The 23307-nt window shown below is 39.8% G+C and overlaps 1 pseudogene; it reads left to right on the forward strand.

Moving 5' to 3' along the window:
* Window positions 1–23000, forward strand: part of LOC100344406 (epimerase family protein SDR39U1 pseudogene) — a 35582-nt pseudogene extending 12582 nt beyond the window's left edge.
* The last annotated feature ends 307 nt before the right edge of the window (window positions 23001–23307 follow it).

Genomic DNA, 23307 nt, shown 5'->3' on the forward strand with positions numbered 1-23307 from the left:
GAGAGAGAGGTCTTACATTTGAGGGTTCACTCCCCAAATGGTCGCAACTGCTAGGGCTGGGCCAGGCTGAAGCCAGAAGCTAGGAGCTTCCTCTGGGTCTCCCATGTGGGTGCAGGTGCCCAAGGACACTGGCCATCCTCCACTCTTTCCTGGGAGCATTAGCAGGGAGCTGGATCTGAAGTGGAGCATCTGGGATAGGAACTAGTGGCCACATGGGATGTGGGCACTGCAGGACGTGGTTTTCCCTGCTGTGCCACAACACTGGGCCCTTTCTTAGTTTATTTTTAATATTCCTAAATATCTCCTCTTCCATATCCTTATATTCTTGTGTAGAAATTTCATTCAGCCTTTTTGTAAATATGTATTGATGCATGGGGAGATACACAGGCAAATACCTACAGGACAGACAGACAGACAGATTTTAACGGGGTATGGTCAAGCTCTGGTGTTGCTGCTTCACTCCCATTCATTGGCAGTCCTCCCTGGTCCATTTCATCAACTCTCCATCTACTTCATAGCCTTCAGTTTATTTTATTGTGTCTGCTGTGATTTTTGTGACTTTATTTTTCAAGCTTTGGTTTCTTATGTATTAGAAAATCTAATTGTACGTATTTGTGGGTTATAATTTGAAGTTTTGCTACATGCGCACATAGTAGAAAGATCAGATCAGTCTAGTTATCATGTCCATCACTTCAGATAATTATCGTGTTTTGAGGTAAGAACATCTGAGGTGCTCCCTTTCAGGTAGTTTGAAATCTACACTGTTGTTGGCAGGATTCAGTGTGCCCTGTGACACAACTCAGCAACTCTTTCCCTAACTGTGACTTGAACCCGTTGACCAGTGTTTCACCTCTCCTGCTCATCCCACAGTGGTCTACTCCCTCCTTCTGTGAATTCTACTCTTTTGCACTCTACATATAAGTCAGACCATTTGATATTTACTTCTCTGTTCCTGGCTGATTTAACTTAACATAATGTCTTCTGCATTCATCCATGTTGTTGCAAAAGATGCAGCTTCCTTTGTGAGGGTTGAATAGTATTCCATTGTGTACATACCCTACATCTTAGAACACCAGCCATCAATAGACACAAGCTGCCTCGATACGTTGGCCACCGTGAATGTTGCTGTAATGAACATGGGAGTGCAGGCATCCCTTAAGCATACTGACTTCAATTCATTGGGTACTTACCAGGAATGGGATCCACAGATCTCATGGCAATTCTGTTTTTAATCTTTTGAGGAACCTATATGTTTTCCAATTGCTGGCTTTCCCAAAATGAACACTTGAAATTTTCTATTCTGAGAAATATGTGAGCCATTATTCCTTTCAGACACTGCATTTGCATAATGCTAACCTTGTTAGAGATGTGTTATAACCAATGAAGCTAATCTTTATAGATTCAATTTGTCTCTTCACAAATTCCTTCTTTCAATTTTAGCTGCATTTTCAACTTATTCTTCTAAATTAGTGGCTCATACTTCAATTGTGTTGTTTTGTATTCTATACATCTACTGTGATTAATTAATTCTTTTAAAAATTCATGGAAATATAGTTTTCCTTTTAATACTGTTTTCCATGAACTTAAAACATATCTATTGGCTTTTTACTTAAATTGAAAGAGAGAGAGAGAGAGAGAGAGAGAGAGAGAGAGAGAACTCATTTCCTGATTCACTCCTCAAATGTCCACAGCAAACAGGGCTGTACCAGGCTCAGTGAGCAGCCTGGAACTGAATCCAGGTCCCCCACAAGGGTTGCAAGGAGCCAACAACCTGAATCATCACTTGCTGCCATACAGGATACATCTTAGCAGGAAGCTGGATCACAGGCTGGGACTTGAACCCAGGGACTCCAACATGGAGTGCTGGCTGTTCATGGAAGCTCTTAACCACTGCATCAAAACCTACACCCACCATGTCTAATTTAAAAAGAAAACGTTTCATATCTAAGAATTAAAAATAAATTTGTATTTTTCTTTTTAAATTTGCAACCTCTCTTTGTTGTGCTCATGTTCTTTAATGCAGTGTCTTTTTTGTGGGCTTGTTCTTTTGTGTTATGTGGAGGTAGTAAATGCACTTAATTTGAAAGGCTGCCAATGTGAAGAACTTCCCCTTTTTGTGCACCTGCCTGTCTTCCATTTGTTGCACTTGCTGGTTTGTTTTTCACTGTGCTTTAATGGGCTTTTCCTGAGTGATGCTTGGTTTGAAGCTCATATTCTGGCTGACTTCATGATTTCTGGCTGTGTGCTGGAATACCAGGCTATCCTGTTTGGATGCTTTAGTATAGAAATGTGTTTCAAGTATTTATGATGATCTTTGTGACCTCCTTAATGTGGAAAGGATGTATCAAACTTCTCCTGGAGGCTGGCAATGTGGCATAGAAGGTTAAGCCTCCACTTGCAGCACCGGCATCCCATATGGGCACCTGTTCTAGTCCCTGCTGCTCCACTTCTGATACAGCTCCCTAATAATGTACCTTGGGAAGCATTGGAAGATAGCCAATGGCTTGGGCTTCTGCTCCCATGTGGGAGACCCTGAAGAAGCTCCTGGCTCCTGTCTTCAGATCGGCTCAGCTGGAACTGTTGTGGCCACTTGGGGAGTGAACCAGCGGATGGAAGTCTTCTCTCTATTTCTTCCTCTTTTTGTCTGCAATTCTGCCTCTCAAATAAATAAATTAATTAAAAAAAACCTTCTCAACAGCTTTGAGACTTGGTCTCTGAGAGGTGGGAACATTAGGACTTTCCCATGGGTAGTGTTGCAGTCATGTTCTCACACCCCACAGTGGTAGGGGAGAGATGATGGAAACCTGGGCTTTGGTGTGGTCAGGTGCATGGCCAGTTTCAGCTGTGTGCAGTGCATGATTCTGGCTCACAGCTCCACATGGGCCCAGGGAATTCTGTGTGTGGACATCTTTCTCCAATAACCTCATTTGAAAACTTTGATTTCCAACACTGTTGTTATTTTCTTATTTTTAGTGATAGTTCTCCTTTTTTAGCTGATGAATATTTTTCAATAACTGTTTCTGATTACATATAAGTGTTTATGAGTTTTTAAGAAAGTAATTTGGTGTATTTATCTGTATTTGCAGCAAAAGCATTGGGTTTTAATATACACTCAATCAACTAGGATAGTAAGTTTTATTTGCATTTGTTTTACCTTTGTGTTGACACAATGTATTAAAATAACAGTCATTCTAATCTGGAACTTCTAGGGAAGGTAGTTGAAATTCTTTTCTACCTGCACACACACAATGATCTTAATACTAGACACTGGCTTCCATAGCTGTTTCACCTTGCTGCTTTGAATATTTATAGAATTTATCTCCTGAAAATGCTCTGCGGTGAGGGTGAGGTTCGGCATGGTGATGAAGATGCTGCCTGTGTTGTATAGATCCTGTCATCCGGCATCAGAGTGCCTGCTGTGAGTCCCAGCTCCACTCCTGGTTCCTGCTTCCTGCTAACGCAGAGGAGGCAGCACATGGCGGTCCAGCGCTTGTGACCTGGCCATCCACCCTAGAGACCTGGATTGCATGCTGGGCTTGGCTTCAACATGGTTTGACCGCAGCTGCTGTGGGCATTTGGAGAGTGAACTAGAAGATGGGGGATGCTGCTCGCTCTCTCTGTCTCTCTTTCTATCTCTGTCTCTCCCTCTGTATTTCTGCCTCTCATATAAATAAAAATAAATAATAAAAACTGAAAAAAAAAGACTTCACTGGTCATTCCTTTTACAAGTTTGAGATCAGATGAAATATTTATTTCTACTGAAAATATGAATGTACTTCATCATACTACTTTAGTTTATGTGTGCTTTATATTCTCTCTTGGTTTGTGGTACAAATCTGAGGTTGGATTTTTGGCTAGGGTCATTTATAATGTTACAACACAGTACTGATAGATGAGATTTCTTAGACATACTGTAGAGAACATCCAAAGTAACATTTATTTTTTTGAAAAAATCATGTATATGCTACTCCTTCCATTCAAGACTTCTGCTATAAAAGCATCAGAGTCTACAGTAGATCCTAAAAGGATATTTGTGGAGTCAAAGACATTTTCCTCTGGCAATTATGGCCTGGTGCCTATATGAAATGCTGCTTATTTGGTCTTTCTCATCTTTCCATATGACATTTACATTCATTTCTTCCACTTTTTGGTGTATTTTACTTTCATCATTGAGAACTATGACAATGACAATGAAATATATATATATATATATAGAGAGAGAGAGAGAGAGAGAGAGAGAGCGCCATTCTTTTGGCACCTTTTTGTGGTCATGCAATATATCCAGTAGATTCCAGAAGATTTGGGGTCATTTTAGTTCTAAATTGTACGCTGGTTTCCTCTAACAAAATTCTAGTCATTGTTCAAATTCACATTTTGCTAAATCTCTTCATGTGCATGTCCTGTGCCTGCCCACTCTATTTAGAAGGCAAAGAACTAAAAGTGATTAAAATAAAGCAGAATTATCGGTTAGTACAAATAGATATCCTCTATTTCTTTGCCCAGCGACCTTTGTACATCATTTGTCCCTTTGCCTTTTGAGCTTCTCAATATTTAATTAACAAACAATTTAATGTAGTAATAAATTCTTTAAATAAAAGAAAATTTTTCTGAAAACATCTTATCTGTCCATACTTTATATCATTATCATTAATGCATTAATATTTATTATTGTGCTTTTATCTTTAGGTAGTTATTGCCCCATTCATTTTTACTTCACTGATAACTGATTAATATGTTTACTAAGAATAACAAATGAAGTACTAACCACTGAAAATGTAGTTAGAGTGAAAAGTATAACATATAATATGAAAGTCTTCACAATGACTTCTAAAACATGGGTATATTTCCACATGCCTGTAATCAAATTGTTAGCCATTCTTGTCAATGGAATTTATAGTAAGGCTTAGTCCAAGAAGTTGGAAAATTGGACTTTCCTAGAGTGAAACTTTCAAAGTAATATATAATGGATCAGAGTACAGCTATGAAAAGTTCCTTGAAAGATATAAATTGGTTTCCATAAATGTAGATATGTTTATAACTTAATTAAGTGCATTAACATATCTAAAGAAGGAAATGTTAATCCAAAAACCATTTATCATGCTTAAAAGATAATCACAGGCAGTTTCCTTGGCAAAGAGAATTTGAGTCAATGCACTGTAGGTTTCAGTCTTTTGGTAAAACTGTCCCTGCTTTGACATGGCTGTGTGAGCTTGGTGTCATTGAAAGTCCCATTCTTGTACCTTTTGTTGATTTTAGGCTCATACAGTCTTTAGACTCCCTCTGTGTGTCTGGTAATATTGCAGGGAATGATAGTCTGATTCTTGTGGCAATTGTTCCACTTGTCAAGGAAATTAATCAATGCCTGCTTTTTCTTACACCTGAGCTTCAGTGAAGTTCCTCTTGATACCTTGAAAAATCACCTTTCTTAGGCAGCGAGGGAGAAGGCTGAAGGCTCAGTTTTCAACTTGAGCCAATTTAGCCAGGTATCGTTTGGCATCCCACGGGGCTCCTGGAGAGAATGCCTGTAGACTTTCCCCAGAGAACCCATGCCTCCAGTGGACTTTGATGTACAAGAGCAGGTCTGTTTTCAACAATGACACACAAAGCAACCATGGCTTTTCCTAGGAAATCAATACTAGGACATCAGAATGAGAAGGGACCAGGAGGAGTACTGGGTAAAATATATTTATTTCCAGTAGTATTATCTTAAAATGAAATTACTGTTTTCCTAAAAGTTTAGGGTAAGATTTAATTTTAACTTTAGGCACAAAATTATTTGTTTTGTTTAAATAAAAGAAAATATGCATGATGCTCTACTAAATAATATAATAGGTTTTAGGACTCAGCAAGGCTTCATGAGAAATGTTTTGACTTAAAATGGAGGGTGACTTCTTTTATTACTTTCTCTAATAACTGAGAAGAATGAATTGATATTTTTTCAAACTTTTATATTTATTTGAAAGGTAGATACAGAGAGATCCAACCGCTGGCTCATTCTCCAAATTGTCGCAAATACCAGGGCTGGGCTAAGCCAAAGTCAGGATGCAGCAGCTTTATTCAAGTCTCCCATACAGGTGCAGGGGGCCCAGCAATTGGGCAGTCCTCAGCTGCTCTTTGAGGTTCTCTAGCAAGGATCTGGATTGGAAGTGGAGCAGCCCATATGGGATATTGGCCTCACAGGCAGTGGCATCACCAGCCAGCTCATATAGGTGCTATGCATTATTTTCATGCATCAAGTTGGCATTAAACCTTGTCCACTGTCATGGTAAAAAGACATGAATCATTTGGGATGGAAGACGATGAGGAACAAATGGGATTGAGTATTGATAAAGGGTTGATTCTGTCCTCGGAGACTGTGTATAAAGCAAGAGACTGTCAAAACATTCAATGCAAAAACAGAACAGCAAGGCATGGACAAATCCACTGTTACAGTTGGAGATTTCGGGATGTCTCTGTTCTTAACGGGAGTATTGGATATGGATGGTGGAAACTCCATTAATGTAAAGAAGCTTAGTAGTCCAGCTACTGAGCATGAATAGAGAAACTTGTCCCAGAGAAGCCATTATTTGTGCTACATGCTTTAGTACACATCCTTTTTTTTTTTTTTTTTTTTTTTTTTTTGACAGGCAGAGTGGACAGTGAGAGAGAGAGACAGAGAGAAAGGTCTTCCTTTGCCGTTGGTTCACCCTCCAATGGCCGCCGCGGCCGGCGCGCTGCGTCCAGCGCACCGCGCTGATCCGATGGCAGGAGCCAGGAGCCAGGTGCTTCTCCTGGTCTCCCATGGGGTGCAGGGCCCAAGCACCTGGGCCATCCTCCACTGCACTCCCTGGCCACAGCAGAGAGCTGGCCTGGAAGAGGGGCAACCGGGACAGAATCCGGCGCCCCGACCGGGACTAGAACCCGGTGTGCCGGCGCCGCTAGGCAGAGGATTAGCCTAGTGAGCCGCGGCGCCGGCTACACATCCTTTTTTTATACACATCTTTTTCCCCATACAATCAGGTCAAATTATCATTTAAATAGGCTAATATAAAAACCCTCTGGCTTAAACCACCAAAGTAGAATTAATTAGTATCTAGATTACTCTCATTAGGGATGAAATATATTTTTTCTTATATGAGAAAAATCAAGTTATTTGGCTTCATTTTTGTTTTTATTTTAGAAAAAAGGAATCAAAACAGGTATTTATATCCATGGTTATAGAACTCAAAATTAAGGAAAGAACACCATTCTGGAAGTTAAAAACATGAGTGCTCATCCCAGGTGTGATATTTATTTTTGTTGCTTGAATTTTGCAAACCACAGAGTGAGGATACTGACTTAGTATATGAATATTTCCTTCATTTTTAAAGCTCCATACTTGATTTTACCTTATCATAGACTTGTGGCAGGAAGCTGCCTCTCCAGAGAATCATTTGTCATCTCTGATAAAGACACATGTAATTAAGACATTGCACATACTCTCGTGATTGTAATGTTCAAATACTGAGATATCAGAGCAAAGAAACATGATTTTTCCCTTCATTTTAAGTTTAAAAATTTCTTCAAGGCTTCACGTTTTTAACAGCCTTTTGGCACCAACCCAGTTGCACACACACACAGATGTTGTTGAAGATGCCATCATCAGATCATTCTATGAATTTCCTGATCAGATTATTGTTTAGAATAAATTTGTAATCACTCCAGACCTTAACCGTACATTAGAGCATGTGTCCTGGTTTTTCATGGAGATGGTAATGTATTTTTTGCTAATCTGGGGCATAACATTGTAAACAGATGAAAAACCACCAGCTGCTAGAACCAAGAAGTGTCAGTAATCCTGTTTCTTCAGGAAATGTCTCACATTCCCTGTCTGCTGTATGTGAGGGAACTGGCATCACGTGATGCTCCCCTTAGTGGCTGAGCTTTCCTATTGCAAACAGGAACTTCACATCACTTATGTTTTGGGACATCTGAATCAGGCAGACAGACTGCATGTAAAATTGGAATGACTGACGTACAGCACTGGCATGCTGCCAGTATATTTTGTGACAAGGGCGAGCCGAGCCCATGGGAGAAAATTGGCCCTACCTGTGCAAATGAGGAGAACAGAACCTTAATAAAGAGAAGGAAGACTTTGGACTCAAAAGTATGGAAGTTGGATAACAGTAGGCAGAGAAACAGAATTTTGTGTCTTTCATACTAGCAGTCTTGATCTGTTATGAAAAAAACAAGAGAGAGCGAGAGAGAGAGAGAGAGCGAGAAAGAGAGAGCAAGGAATTGGTTCAATACAGATGGTACATGACACAAATAACGTCAGTCACTGAAAAGGGACCAGAATGATATAAAAAGGAGAATGTTATGAAACAGCTCAGTTCAGAAAGATATGTTATTTGATTGTGTCTGGCAAATGTTCTACCAGTGTCTTAGTTAAGAGATTGGATGTTAAAATAAGAGTAGCATTACATTCTCCTTTTAGATTTACCCATCCATGATGTTAAGCTATAATAAGTTGTGTATGACTCTTGCTCTGTAACTGTCTTCCTATATTGATAGGTTTATTTCAAAATTATTGACATGCAGGTCTGTCACATGGCAGTACACTAATCTATAACTGATATCAGTGGCTGCTTCCAGAACTGGAAAACTAAGACCCAGATAAAAAACAATCTATTGTGTTTCTGGATTTCTAAGCAATCTGTATCTAGAGTTTCAACCCATAGGAATTTGTTTAAAGATCAGCGTGACTCAAAGTGCACATCCTGAAATTTTTGTTAAGGATGCAGTCCCTCTAATTTCAGTTCAGAATTTCTGAAATGTAAAGTCAAGTTCAAGGTTGACTGTTCCAAGTTTCTTATTATATTTGTGGAATAAGAACATTATATGTTTATAAATGATTTCTTTCATTTAAACAGTCTTTAGTGGTTTATATACAATGATTGTATACCACTATTTATTGGGCACTATGTTAGATATAGGAAAAGAGAGGATATTTGCTACTTCTCAGCTAACTGAGCAAGAGCAAAAACTGAATCACAAATGACTGGCATAATGGAACAGTAGAATTTTAGATAAAACATCTGTTTGACATTTAGTCTTTGGCGGAGTGTGACACCAGCAGGTCAGTTTTCCCTCACAACGGCTGGTGGAGATGAGTGCCCACAATGTACATCTTGACTCTCAGGGTTGAGACCAGGAAAGAATGCTTAGCCCTGCGTCCTTTTGTTAAGAAATTGCTGTCAGCAAAGTGACTTGAGGAGCATTCCCCTTGAAAGAAAAAAGTACTACGGAGCATTTCATTTAGGTCATCACTAGACACAGATGAAGTATTTATCTAGAAATCACACCACTTGTAAAGACCTGCTAGATTTTATGTATGGAATTTAGAGTTGATCCTTGAAATAGAAATAGGCTACTTTGTCACATCAGTGATTAATTGGTTATAAATATTTTCCTGTATCTACGATTATTTTCCAAATTAACAGTTTGGAGAAATTATTTGGAAAAATAATGTGCTATTTTTACATTAAAAATAAAAGTATTGGCCGGTGCTGCAGCTCACTAGGCTAATCCTCCGCCTTGTGGTGCTGGCACAGCGGGTTCTAGTCCCGGTCGGGGCACCGGATTCTGTCCCGGTTGCCCCTCTTCCAGGCCAGCTCTCTGCTATGGCCTGGGAGTGCAGTGGAGGATGGCCCAGGTCCTTGGGCCCTGCACCCCATGGGAGACCAGGAGAAGCACCTGGCTCCTGCCATTGGATCAGCGCGGTGTGCTGGTCGCAGCGCGCTGGCCGCGGCGGCCATTGGAGGGTGAACCAACAGCAAAAGGAAGACCTTTCTCTCTGTCTCTCTCTCTCACTGTCCACTCTGCCTGTCAAATAAATAAATAAATAAATAAAAGTATTGTCTATTTATAAGCCACGAAAGATCTTAGACTTCCTAGTTAGGCTACGTAAACTTCATTACTAGCAATATCAATGTAAAGAGATCACAGTTTCCCTTTTCATGATTAGTTTGGGTGCTGCATGTAAAGCTAAGTGCTGGAATCAGGGCAAAATAAACGGGAAAATAATTGTCACGTGATATACAGTAAAGGAACTCATGATTGTATTAACACTCACATAAAGAGGATGCCATGTGTGACATGGATCTTGGTACCTTTCTCAAAGTTGAAATTCACTGTTTGGTTGTTGGTTGTTGAGAATCGAGGCTGACTTTGTGCATTGAGTTCCACTACAGGCAATTGCAGAAAGGCCTCATAATCATGACAAAATATTCCGAGAACTCTGGAAAAATCACCCAGACCCAATTTAGTGATAAAAAGATAGATATTTTCAACACGTCTGCAACAACTTTCCTTTTTCCCTTTTACTCTCAGCTAATTGGTTGTAATAACCATGTTCCATGTTTTTCTTTATTAAAGTCAGACTGCAGAAGCCCTGTCAACAAGATTTTAATGAAGTTAGAGTTGGACGAAGCCAGGTTTTCCTGGGTAAGGATCCCAACAGATCCCAAGGAGCCTGTAGTTTGGATCTGAAGCCGGGGATGCTCTGACAGCTGTAGCCAGAACTACCCAGGAACAGATGGACGAGGCACTTCGAGGGTTGAAGAAGGAAAGAAATCTGGCTTCTGAAGAGTTACAGTGGCTAGAAAATGCTTAGACATTCCTGATCCAGGCAACAGACACCTGTGTTAGCAGAATCAGAAATTCAGTCAGCTCCTCCTGCTCACCAGTAAGTAGATTTAACAGCACTACTCCTTGAATAGTGTGTGCTGAGCTTAGGAAGGTGGGTGCCTCTTCAAAGCCAGAGCACTGGAAAGCTGATGAACACACACACCCTCACCTGGAGCAGCTGACTATGATGTTGTCTGTAAGGTGAAAAATTCCATTGAGAAAGAATTATTGACTGTCAAGGCCCAGCTTTTATTGATTTGGAATGAATAGAAGTTTCTCACAAAATAATTTTGCAAATACTCGAATACTGTGTTGTTGGGCCCTTTATTTCATCGCAGTCCAGGACCAGGAACAGTTATATCATGTTGGAGGCACCTTGATCCTTCCATAGCTGTCTATGTGTTTTATTACAGCATCCTTCATTCAAGCTGCCCTTGTTATATTCGCGTATTCATGAATTCTCCATCCATTCATCCAGCCAATTAATAACTAATACTTTCATTCTCACTACCCACTATCACGCTCAGAAGGAAAGATACAGGTAAAAATGAGGCATGACCTCTGCTCTCAAACAGTTCGCATCCTAGCAGAACGAATGAACATGACCTAGACAACTCTGTGACACTGTGTGCTGGGCTCTACTAACAGAAATCACAGACATCCCTTTGTAACAGACACACCTTTTAGGACTATGCCATTCACTCCCCTTCCTTCCTGATGACACAACTACTGATATCCTTTGCCACCCAAACCTCACCATCTTTGTTTACATCATCTTGGCGTCTTAGGATCTGAGCTGGTGAGATGGCCTCATTTTTTTTTTGCTACTACTATTGATTTAGGGTGTTGGTGGTCAGGAAGGGACACTGCGCACTCTCAGGGCATGGACACATTGGGGAACGTCTGGGACCACAAAGGCCCTTTAAATCCCCAGAGTGAGCCACACAGGAGGAAACGAAGTCCTGATGAGTTCTGAGATTTTTTTTTTTTTTGAGTCCTTGGTCAAACTGTCACTGAAACGTTGCCATGATTCCTTTTATGGAAGCCAACAAATGACCTTCAGGTTTAAAAAAAAATTATTTGGAAAATCTGCATGCCAATGAATGATTCCAAAAATATCTTACTATTTCACCATAGGTGCATTTTACCATCCCTCAGCATGTCTCACGATTTGCTAGTATACAAGTACAGGTACTGCTCTGGTCAAAAAAGATGAAACAAGACTTAGTTATCTTTCATATTCAATCACATTGTTTTACCAATTCACTAAGGACAGTGCATGTAGGTAATGCCAGTTTTTTATATATACAATTTCAAGGGTCACTTAGAGACACTGCAAGAATCAGATGCTTGGTTCGATTTGGATAAAGAAAGGCTTGGCTCAGAATTTCTTCTTCGTCGTCGTTTTTTTCTTCGTCTTCTCTCTCTCTCTCTCTCTCTCTCTCTCTCTTTGTCTCTCTCTACCAAATGATCCCTACCATACATGTTGTTAATGCAGACATATATAGAAAGAACTGGGACATTATTTCCTTTTTTTTTTCTTTTTTGAGGAAAGTGGTATTAGGTAACAAGCACCTTTCTATGCTGTCAGCACCATATTTTTTTCCTGTTCATAACTTTTCATGATTTACAACAAGTTGTAATTTAGTTATTTATAGTAATTTGCACAGAAACGGATTTAATTCTTGTGGCTTTCAGAAACGCGGCCTAATACGCGGTGAATGTTGGAAGGCTGCATGCTTCTATCATGGGTACACTTGCAGAAGTGTCTGTAACAGAGAAGCTTCTGCAGTCTGGGCCCACTACCGTGTGGGAAAGAGGTAAAAAGACAGGATACTGCTCTGGGTCTCTTCATATGCTAAATAATTTTTTCCATGTACATAATATCTTTGCTTTCAACACTATGTAAAACACAGTACAGGAAAAACCAGCTCTAAATTATTTCAATGTAGATTAGCATTTTAACTGTTTCTTATTATCTTATTTCTCTTTATGTGATTAATTATGCAGGGAGACCAAGATAAATTAACAATAAGGAGCTCATTTGGAGGTGCTGACTTTCTCCTTAGGATTGATTTACTAATTAGTCAAGAAACAGGCTTGCTGACAGGCTCCTATTTCAAGGCTGTATCCTCTTGAATTCTCTTAATTCTTATGTCCATGAACTTGATTAATAGATCATCAAAGCTACTTTTCTTTCACATGATATAAAAATGTAGTACATCTTTGATTAACTTCCTTTCAAACTCCATTTAAGAAAAGTATTAGGTCTATTTTTGTAGCCACAAATGCCACTTTATTACTTTCATTGCACATCATTACCCTGATACAAATATAGTAATAGCTACTTAAATATTTACTGTATTTTTCTTTATTTTTGACTAAACATTATTTTTCCTAATTAATGGATTTGCCCTCATTATATACGTCACATTATAAAAGAAGATAATTACAAGTATACGCGTTTATATAGCTACTTAAGCCACCAATAACTTTTCTTATTACTCATTCTAGTTCAAGAAATTTGAAATAAGCTATGTAAAGGAAGTATTTAAAATAATCAATATCGGCTGGCGCGTGGCTCACTAGGCTAATCCTCCGCCTGTGGCGCCAGCGCACCCGGTTCTAGTCCCAGTTGGGGCGCCGGATTCTGTCCCAGTTGCTCCTTTTCCAGTCCAGCTCTCTGCTGTGGCCTGGGAGTGCAGTGGAGGATGGCCCAAGTGCTTGGGCCCTGCACCCCATGGGAGACCAGGAGAAGCACCTGGCTCCTGGCTTCAGATCAGAGCAGCACGCTGGCCGAAGCGGCCATTTGGGGAGTGAACCAACGGAAGGAAGACCTTTCTCGATGTTTTTCTCTCTCTCTCACTGTCTAGCTCTGCCTGTCAAAAAAATAATCAATATCCTTTGCCTTAGTAATGTTGACCGCCACTTCCAAAACAGCATTAGAAGTATCCTTTGTGCTGGAGACAGGGTGGGGAGGAAGGAGGAAAGGTTACTTTGTATCTCTAACTAGCATTAGCTGCAGAGCTTACTCCAAGAGTGGCTGTGTTTTTCCTAGCACAGTTCTATTATTGAGGCCTTGGAAGTTAAAAACTTCCAGAAGGGAGGAGGAAAGATAAGCAGAATCATTGTAAACCTTGGATATTAAGCTTTCAGATGGACACTTTGCCTTCTTGTCTACTGACAGAGAACCAGGGAATGCCCTCTCAGAAAGTGATGCCAGTGTGCTCTTAGAATGTTACACCAATGATCACATTGCAAGAGGTACGTTGTGCATGAAGCCCAAAATACTGACTCCTGCACCTGAAAGAAAACAGCTCTGTGGAAATATTTTAGGTATTCCCTCCACTATATTGTGGACATGTGGTGTCCCGATTTTTGGATCATCTGTTGGTGGTTAAGATGCCCATAGATTTAAAAATATCAAGAAATGAATTACCACCTTATGTGAAATGGAAGAGCTGTAATATCTAGCGACAAGGAATGGCATGCTGCGTCTTCCCTGTCTTCTTTTTGGTGAGCTTAAGAATGTGAGAGCAATCCCAGATGTCTGTCCAAAATATGTGGGAGGCGCAGTTTTCTCTGGAGTAGAGGGTAGGGGATATCTGGCCCTCTGGCCAAATAAAGTCCAGAAAATCATTTGATCTGGCCCTGCAAGGCACTGCAGATGGGACTTGAAACTCAGTAAATCTATAGCAGGATAATTTTTGGAGCTGATAATTTTGTATGGCCCACAAATGACCATATATCCAAATGGCCCTTGGCAGAAAAATGGTTCCATACTCCTCTAGAGAATGTCAGAGAAGACGATGTGGAACCTGGAATGGGTCTTCTTGGTTTTCAGGCTTGGTTCGGATGTCACACATGGAATGATTCCAATCGGGAAAAAACAGACAAGGTAAGAAGAAGGAAAGGTGACATCTGAGAATGATGTTCTAGCACAAGCAGCACTTGCTTCCTTGGGAAGCCCAGCCTGCTACTGCCTCAGAACTCTGAGTGCTGAAATCTCTTGGAATGACATTCACTGATAACATCTCTTCCCATGTGCACAACCTTTTTGAGTTTTTTTTTTTTTTTTTCCTGAATAACTTATTTGGATAGTTTACAGCTACATGGGAAAAAATAGAGCAAGTCTTTAGGCTCCAGCCAATCAACAAATGCAATCATGTGGCAAACAAGAGGTGAGTTATGTGAATTCAACAGAAGAGAGAATACTGAAAGGGATGTGGGGACTTCCTAAGGTTGACTTAAGGCAAGGACATCATCTCTCTTGAAAGTTTTCAAAACTCTGTGTTGTGTTCTCATACTTGAAGTAGATCTAATTGCTTCTCTCTCTCTCTCTCTCTCTCTCTCTCTCTCTATATATATATATATATATAAATTGTGTGATGGATTTTTTTAAATTAACCTTTCTATCATCAACTCAGTAATTAAGGAAATGTTATAAAATGCTACTTAGATATCATGTGCACTAAAATACTTAAATTTTATTCAGGGCTAACAGCTATGCATTTTTCTTGCTATTTCTGTTTCTGCAATGTTAAGTGAAGATAAACAGGATTAAATTTTTTTTCATGTTTTAATGATTCTTGGAAAATGTAACACATTTTTTCTTATTTCTTCACCTCCTGTTCTTGGTTAACGCTGTGATTTCAGTATTTCATGTTGGTTCAGCAAAACATACATTGAACAGGCTTGTATTTTGACCTTATTTCTACAACATCCTTCATTCTGTTGGTGCATGTTCCAGGTTGTTTGCTGCAGTTTTGTTTGATCCCCACAGCATATGAACGTTTATACTGGTAAAAAAGAAAAGGCCTTACTTTTGCTACACGATTAGAAATGCCTTGCACTTAGGACGTTTGATGTTGTCTGGTATTAAGAACAGAGTCGGGCTTGTTTCATATCTGCGTCTGTTTGCCTTTCTGTTCATGTGTCAGGACTTTAATTCACATCTCTGCAGTGGTGGCTGTCTCAAATGTGCCAATGTAAATTATAAATCAGTATTCACCTTTTACTCTGTCACCAATAAAGTGCCAGAGAAAATGCTGTCTTAAAAGTTACTTTTAAAGTGTCAGCTTCTGTTTTTTTTTTTCTTGCCTACTTCTTTATACACATAGACTCAATACATAGTCATTGCAACAAGTCAAGAATCAAGATGATTTTCAAATATGTACCCTATTGCAATGTTCTACCTGGAAAGGACCACTATTCACATGTTGAATTATATTCTTCTAGCTTTTGCATCTTTCTGTGCATATATGTATCTGTGTATCCGTTTATGTGTATCTAACTTGTCTTATGTTTTAACTTTTAAAATATGTTTAATTTTCACAGTGATGTGGTACAGTGGGTATTTCAATGCACACATACACTGTGTCAGGATGAGGTCTGGCTAATTAGTATATGCATCATCTGAAAGACCTATGATTTCTCTGAATTGGGAACAAAGTCCTCTCTACTTGCTACTTTGATATAAACAGCAATTGTTTTTGGTTAGTTATCCAACTGTGCTACAGAACAGTAACCTGTATTCTTCCTATCCAGCTGTACTCCTACACCCATTAACCATTCCTTCCCCACCCCTGCCTCCTGTCATCCTTTCCAGCCACTAGTAATCGCTGTTCTACTTCCTACTGCTATGCGGTTAGCGGTCTTAGTTTTCACATGTAAGTGACAGCATGCAATGTTTGTACAGTAAAGGGAACAGTCAACAGAATGAAGGGAACCTACAGGTTGGCAGGAAATATTTGCAAGCTGTTTATTCTGTAGACAAAGTCCCACTATAACATTCGTAACACTTTAAAAATATTTTCACAGAATTTATCACAGATTCATATCATCAAGCTTAATTTTTCTAATCTGACATTGTTCCCTCTGCAATTCCTGATTGTTACTAACATTAATTATTTTTTCAAGGTTTCTTAGCTATATGTTATTGAGACAGTTATTCATGTCTGGATATTTCTATTGTACTTTTATAACTATATAGGGTTTTAAAATATTCTGCATATGCATTCTTTGATATTTATGTATAAATATTTTCTCTCAACTTATTTGACTTTTTACTATAATATCTTTTGTTGTAGGTCAATTTTAAATGTGTAGCAATAAACTATACTGAGCTTTTCCTTTGGGATTTCTAGATTTGTATTTTCTTTGGAAGTACTGCTTAGTTTGAACCTTTAAACATGCCCATATTTTTATGTTTTGATTTGCAGTATTTTAAATCCATCTGGAAAGTTTTTCATGGAATACTGATTCTAACTATGTATTTGCATTTAATAGACAAATGTAACAATACCACCATTTTTGAGGAGACTTGATTAATTTGAATGCAAACATTACTGAATTTGTGTGAGGTTTGGCTACACAGAAGCTGGTAAATCACTTACCCAGATTCCTTTGCAGCAAGGGGTGGTCACGTGACCTGAGTCTTGCCATTGAATGAGCAGAAGTTCCTGAATGAGCATTCCTCCAAAGGTTTACCTGTGGAGAGGTGAGAAAGTGAGTGTGGGGTTCACGGTGTGAGCACCTCGAGTCCAGTGATGAAGGTTTCCCAGGAAGGAGGAAGGGCCAGAAGTGTGCAAAGAGCCCAGTGCCTAGTGCATCAGAGAATTTGATTCCATTAGTGAAATACTGGTCACGGTTTACTGACGTTTGTGTTGGCTTTTCTATTGCATGACCTCAAATGCTGTTAAAACTACTACGAACAAAAACAGCATTCAAGGGCAACCATGTTGATGACTCAGCTTTCAACCTATCTGTTACCTTCACAGTGCTGCTTAGTCCTACATCAATACCATAATCATTCACTAGCATTTAGTTCATATATATTTCAATACACGTATTTTAATATGTGAATCACATATTTTATTTTTATTCATAAGCTTTTATTTTCATCTAGTTTTAAAATGCATTATTTTACCATGCCCTATAAATAATAATGTTTAATTTTCATAAATTTCATGCATTATTTGTGCATTTGAATAATGAATATTTTGAACATTTTATTTATTTTGCTTTTACATCATTTTCAAATTTATTAATGTAGAAAATTACATTACTACATTATCTAACTTGACTATTTTGAATTACAAAGCTAAATTCAAGTTGATCATGGTGTTTTCACTTTAGTATTTATTATTATTTATTTTTAATGCATTATGGTGTATTTTATGCAGGATTGTAATCTATGCTTATTACTGACATTGTAGTTTTATTTCTCTTGCTACAATTTTCTGGCATAATACCATGATTATTTGGGTCTCAGAAAATGATTTGGGTATTTTTCCATTGTTGTTCTGGAATACTTTGTAAAAGATGTGCGTTATTTGTTCTTTGAGCATTTGGCAAAATTTGTTCATAAACTATTTATGTGTAATGTATAGGCTTCATTCTTCAACTTAAAAGAAAAAGTTTATTTAGAATGCATCCTTCTAAAATCTTATCTAATAATGATTTCAATATAGGACATTTATTGATTTTACCATTTATAGTCTTCTTTGTAATTTCCAGAATAAACAAATATAAAGAAGTCAGATATATAAAAATCATATGGATTAACAATCGTTTTAGAAAGTGTGCACATTATTTGAGTTCTTCTGTTCACATATATAAAGAAATCCCTTATCACAAAGTCGCATTTCTTTTAAGAAATCTTAAGCAGTTCTTTTAACTAAAAATTTATGATTTAAAAAGCAGGTTCTAAATTTCCTTTTATGGAATTAAAACTTGAAATTGAAAGTGACTTATTTCATGAGCGCGTTGTTTAGGACCTCATGCAACAACCTAAACAAAGAACGGTGAATGCATGATTCTTGAGAATGTCACAGAATAGCTATGACATTGTGTCTTATGGTTACATTTTCTAAAAATGTCTCTTGAAGTGGCAACATATCAAACATCTATTGCTTCCTAAACAGGTACCTATCTCTCTTCGGAGAAATACTGAGCAAAAAACACACCTTATATCAGACTAACAGACAACAATCAAGTTATTATAAACAAATCAATATTATTAATATGATCCATAACAGCTTTTAAATTCCAAAATTTCTGATTTTGATTACTTTCCCTGTGACTGTATTTCTTAGTAATATTTTATATGGCAAGATGCTTACCTGGCATTATAAACTATTTGGGTAGTCAGGAACAATGGTGACCACTCACTTACATACCTGGGGTTTTTTCTAATTAAAAATAATTTCTTATGTGTGTTTGTATTCAAAAGTCACACTTTCAATATCTCCCAGGCACGCACATGTACAAACACATGTGATCAGTCACACACACACACACACACACAATCACTCACATACCAGAATGATTGAATGGAAATACCTCCAGCTTTATATATACATTAGATAAGTTTTTGTTTTTTCAAAACTACCATTCTATTTTACATGCCTGACAAAAGTTTGTCTAAATTGTCATAATTCTGATCAACAATGGTTCATAGAAATGAGTCTATATTCAGGGGTCTGTGCTGTGGTGCAGCGGGTTAACACCCTGGCCTGAAGCGCCGGCATCCCATATGGGTGCCGGTTCTAATCCCAGCTGCTTCACTTCTGACCTAGCTCTCTGCTGTGGCCTGGGAAAGTAGCAGAAGATGGCTCAAGCCAAGTCCTTGGGTCCTTGGGCCCCTGCACCCGCATGGGAGATCTGGAAGAATCTCCTGGCTACTAACTTCAGATCGGCGCAGCTTCGGCCTTTGCGGCCAATTGGGCAGTGAACCATCGGGTGGATGGAAGACCTCTTTCTCTCTCTCTATCTCTCTGCCTCTCCTCTCTCTGTGTAACTCTGACTTTCAAATAAATAAATAAATCTTTAAAAATGAATTTATATTGTGTTAAACTTCAAAATCATAAAAAATAAAAGGTCCATATTTATGTTTAAAATCCACAGACATAAATTACATAAATTGTCTCTATTTTAAATGCCCTCTCTGGTAAACTAGAGGGCATACATAGAACATACATTTTAATAAATATGAATATAACGTAAGTAACGTGTCAATTATATCATGAATTTGTCCCCAAAATTTACTTTTATGAAAGTTTTTAAAAATACACAGTGAGCATTGAGATGATTTTTTGACCTCATTAGTTAGCAATATGTTTCCTATTCAGTCCGTCATCAAGATTTTTTTCTTTTTCTTTTTTTAATTGCACAATTAACTACATAGTGAAGCAGAACAATCTAGTCACTCCATTAATATTTTGAAAGAAATCTTTCACATTTTATTATATGAACATGGAGTAACTTAAGCATAAATAATTTCAGACTACGGAAAGCAAGGAACTTTAAAATTTATCTTATGACATTGCTTTAAAATAACCATTTCTAAATTGAGCAGAATATCTCAAGTGGGTGATCTTTTACTGGCATTTTATCACAGTAATTCCTATCACATTGTCTCATTTGAGCCCACAACATTTCTGTGGGAGAGATATTCGTTTTAGATCTATTTTAAAATGGAGTAATATGAAGCTCAGTCAGTCTTACGATTGTAAAATATTAGACAGAGCTTGTAAAACTAAAGCCTTATTATTTTAAAATCGTGTTGCCTTACTTCCTGATCTGCCGAGATTCTTGGTGATCTCTTCCTGTCTCTGAAGTTGGTTCATGTAAAGTGGATGCTTATCAAAGAGAGAAAGCTCTTTGGGCACAATTTCTTCAGAGCAATCTAAGTAGTAGATGTGGTTATGCAAGACTCCTGAAGAGGAGTTCCAATAAAGGATGTTGCTTAGTTGGCTTTCAAGGTTTGGTCTCAGAAATCATGAAAGAGAGAGGTAGGTGGTGGAGCCCTTGGTTGTCTGTTGTGAGGCTTGTACCAGCCTACATCTGTGATGACCGTGCATGCGTGGACTCGGGCTACGTGGTGTGATGAGAGCCACTACTATGCTGAGAGTAACAGCTGCGTGCCAGAGATTACCTGCTTCCTCCATAGGAGACCCCGGGGGATTTCTTTCTAGTTTGCTAATTTGATCATTTCAAAGTCACTTGATTCCTGGTAAAGTTGAGTGTTTTTACTTTTTTTCTGCGAATTTTTTTTCCTGGTTTTGATTTATTCAAGTCACAGATATCATTCAATTCTTGTTATTTTCAGATCTTGTGCTAGGCATTGTCTGCTGGGTCTTCCAGGGAACCGATGTTGAAATAACATGTGGTTTGTTGGGAGGGATGCCTTGGAAGCATCAAAATGGGAAAAGGCAGTAGCTGTCAGAGAAAGCTGTGGGCTGTGATGACCTGAAGCCCTTAGAAGGAATAGCAGGGGGTGGGATTGGTCAGGAGAGACTCAAGTCACCTTGCAGAGCTGAAGAAGCCTTTGGCAACTCTACAAGGTCCCAATAACACACTGACTGTGGAGCTGTGATAGAGCTGGCAGACCTCGCCAGGCTGGGGTGTCCTTGCTCTGCTTCATCACTCATACTCAGGGAGAGGCTGCCATGGGAGAGTCTGGTTCTGCCCAGAAGCAGCAGTAACCCAGGCCAGGGTCCATTGCTGCAAGGAGTCATCTTTCTGTGGTTGTCACTGGGAAAATCACCTTTTTTTCCTTCATGTATACATTGAAAGGGTGGAACACAATGATTTATAAGTGCATACATTGTGAAATGATTACTATGGCCCAGCAAGTTACATGTGCGTCTTCTTGCAGTTGCCCTTTCGTGTATGTGTGAGAGGAAAACCGAAAATCTACTTTCTCAGCAAATTTCCAGTATCGCAATCCAAGTTATTTCTTGCAGGAAGGAGCCAGCAGTCACCTGAGACTGTCTCTGCAGTAGGGAAAAGGGAGGCATAGTCCCCACAAAGGGGGATCAGTGGAGTGAATGAGAGCAAGGATGAGCGAGGACATCAGTGAGCTTTTTCAGAATGGTTATGTACTGGGAAGGACACAAAGCAGGTTGCTTTAAATAGAGTGACTGGGAGGTAAACAACTTAGTGTGGTAGGGTCTCTGGAGGGCGCTATCCCAACAGAATGAAACATCTGTGAAGCGGCATTTGCACCTGGGGCTCGCATCTGAATGAGAGTAAGGAGTCAGTCATGGAGAAATAGCAGCTATGGCTGGAGCGGCTGCCTTTGTCTGACCCTGAGAGGGACTTGGGAGTGAGATGTCATCAACACCTGAGATTCTGAGCCCAGAATTCCTGCGTGGTTGGTGGTGCACCACGGCATCTCTGGGAGTGCACCTGCAAACAAGACATTGGAAGAGCTGTGGCAGGGGTGAGGGAGAGGAGGGCTCAAATCTAATAACTAGGTGATGAGATGATGAATTCCTTTTCCTTTTTCTTGGAATCTCTATTTGTAAGCATTGATTTATCATACTTGTATACATTATTATTTTCCAATTCCTGTCTCCTGTCACATTGGCTGTGATTATAATTTTTTAAAAAAGTACTTATTTAATGGAAAGTCAAGTAGAGAAAGGGTTTGGGGGAGAGGGAGAAAGGGAGGAAAGAGAGAGAGAGAAAGGGGCAGAAAGAGAGAGTGCGTGCTCCCATTCTTGTGTTAGCTCCCTTAATTGCTTTGGGAGTGCTTGTGGGTGGCGGCTTCATCAGGACAGCCCTAGCCCAGCTGCTAAGAGCCCCAGGGCCACGAAGTGATGACAGTGGGTCCCGGCCGGATCACGTGGGATGCGCTCGCCCAGTCGGGGCTCCCCAGCTGTGAAGCCGTGGTCAGTCTGGCCGGAGCAAACATCCTCAACCCTCTCCGAAGGTGGAATGAAGCCTTGCAGCCGCCTGGAGACCTGAAGATGCTGGCTAAAGCCATCAGAGAGGCCCCACAAAGCCCCCAGGCCTGGGTCTTGATCACAGGTGTAGCTTACTTCTGGCCCAGCCAGACTGCAGAGTGTGACAAGGACAGCCCACGAGGGGATTTTTTTCTCCAAGCTCATAGCCAAGTGGGAAGCTGCAGACAGGCTTCCTGGAAACCCTACACTCCAGGTGGTGGTGCGCTTTGGAGTTGTGCTGGGCCAAGGTGGTGGTGCCATCGGCCACATGCTGCTGCCCTTCCGCCTGGGCCTGTGGGGACCCCATTGGCTCAGGCCATCAGTTCTTTCCCTGGATTCACACTGGGGACCTTGGAAGCAGACCATGTGCAGGGAATCCTGAATGGAGTAGCCCCAGCCTCTACCACTACCAATGCAGAATTTTCCCAGGCCTTTGGCACTGCCCTGGGCCGCCCAGCCTTCATCCCCCTCCCCAGTATTGTGGTGCAAGCTATCTTTGGGAGAGAAGGTGCTATTGTGCTGTTGGAGGGCCAGAAGATGGTCCCATGGCAGACACTGGCAGCTGGCTACCAATATTCCTTCCCAGAGCTCCGGGCTGCCTTGAAGGAAGTCGTAGCCTAAGGGAGGTTCATGGCAGGGGCTGGAGGGCCTGTCCCTGAACAGAGGCCTCCTGATTACATAATCGACCTGGGCTCAGTATGCTACAGGCACAGCACTCGTCTACTTGAGATCTGAAACCCTCTGGATTTTAGGGACTCCTTCTGTTCCCATTCCTTTGCCATCGTTCCATCTTATGTAACTAAGAGACTGTCCCTTACTGCTTCCACTCCTTGTAAAATTCCCATGTTTGGTTTGTCTCATGTCTCATTGCTGGCCCAGTTCTATATGCTAGAATGCTCTGTGATTGCGACAATAAAGATAAATCATT

Source organism: Oryctolagus cuniculus, chromosome 10, assembly GCF_051225735.1.
Source record: "Oryctolagus cuniculus isolate XC-2025 breed Fujian yellow rabbit chromosome 10, ASM5122573v1, whole genome shotgun sequence".
Classification (NCBI taxonomy): Eukaryota; Metazoa; Chordata; class Mammalia; order Lagomorpha; family Leporidae; genus Oryctolagus; species Oryctolagus cuniculus.